We start from the raw sequence: 1,830 nt of genomic DNA, 5'->3' as shown, positions 1-1,830 counted from the left end.
GAGCTGAAGTTTGACCTATCCAGCTTGGGTTTAAACCCACGTACCATGGAACTGTAAATCCCCGTTGCCATAGCTCATGCCATCACTGCTCCACACAAACCCCACCACCGCGTTCAGGTCCATGTAGATCCGGAGGGTGTAGTACATGTAGTGGAGGGGGTCGAACACGACAAGGCTTCGGTCGAGGCGAGTCGGTTGGTGAAGGGGGGGAGAGAGATGGAGATGAAGAGGGTGAGGTGATATATCTTCAGCCAACTGGCTGCCTAAATCTCATACACCGTCAGTTATCTAGTTATTTATGGGGAGGGGGAAGGAAAGGAGATGCCCCGTGTGAGTGACAGGTGCGGCTGGATCGCAGGTCTGGTAGCGAGGTTTACACAGTGTTACCAGATATCTGCCCCAAGTGAATACGTGTTGGATCTCTGTGTGGTTGTTCGGCAGACTATGCCATGTCCTTCCAAACACACACACACACACACACACACACACACACATAGGCTTAAGCCAAGTACCCATTTATCGACACGCTACGAGAGACATGATGAACACCTGGGTTGGATGCGAGCCAACTGTCGCAACCAGGATTCGAATCTTAATTTCTCGCACTTATAGAATACTCACTTCCCCATGAGGCCAACTTATGTATGGTCTGGTCTCCGCCACATTACCACAATTTGAGACACTACAAGCTGAAGTATTGTCACATACAAAATACCTTTACCAAAGTATCACAAAACATACCCAAAATAGTGGCTTCGAATCCTCCCCCTTCACCCCCTTCAAAAAAAAAAGGGTCAACACCAATATATAGACGAGCGACACTAAACTTCCTCACGTACGAGAATTCCCGATGCGTCTTTGATCTTCCTTCTACAGGAGGCGGGGAAAAAAAATATATCAAGTGGATCTCACAGCAAGAAATAGAGTTACAGTCCTGGAATTGTCAACGAGGTAGGAGGCCTCCGGCATCACTTGCGCTGCCTCTGTGGCCAGCGGCAGCGACACGCAAGGGGAGTGAAAAAAAACTAAAAAAAAAGCTTCAGTCTAACCTACTATTCTGCCCACCTAGGGCGAAGCGGCTGGGAAAAGGGAGAAGTACGAGGCGAAAAGGAAGAGGAGGAGGAGGAGGAGGAGAGGTAACGAGAGGGATTGTGGGTGGAAGAGGAGACAAGAAGAAGAAGAGGAAGAGGAAAAAGGGAGTTAAGTCATCTATGGACCACAGTGGTGTAGCAGTTAGCGTTACTGACCGTGACGCATTCACGGGCCGTCCAGGGACTAGCGCTATTTCGGTTCAAATTCTTGATTGCGGAAGTCGATCCACAGTCAAGCCAGCTGTTCATCATTCACTTGAGGTTAATCGATAAATTGGGTACCTGGCTTCTGCTAGGAGATATCTAGGCCCAGTGAAACTTTCCATAGTTTACCCCAAACACTTCATATGCCCTGGTTCAATCCATTGACAGCACGTCGGCCCCGGTATACCACATCGTTCCAATTCACTCTATTCCTTGCACGCCTTTCACCCTCCTGTATGTTCAGGTCCCAATCGCTCAAAATCTTTTTCACTCCATCCTTCCACCTCGAATTTGGTCTCCCAGTTCTCCTCGTTCCCTCCACCTCTGACACATATATCCTCTTTGTCAATCTTTCCTCACTCATTCTCTCCATGTGACCAAACCATTTCAAAACACCCTCTTCTGCTCTCTCAACCACACTCTATTCATTGCCATACATCTCTCTTAACCTTTAATTACTTACTCGATCAACCCACCTCACACCACATATTGTCCTCAAACATCTCATTTCCAACACATCCACCCTCCTCCGAAC

Source organism: Panulirus ornatus, chromosome 32, assembly GCF_036320965.1.
Source record: "Panulirus ornatus isolate Po-2019 chromosome 32, ASM3632096v1, whole genome shotgun sequence".
Lineage (NCBI taxonomy): Eukaryota > Metazoa > Arthropoda > Malacostraca > Decapoda > Palinuridae > Panulirus > Panulirus ornatus.
This window is presented reverse-complemented; position numbering follows the sequence as displayed.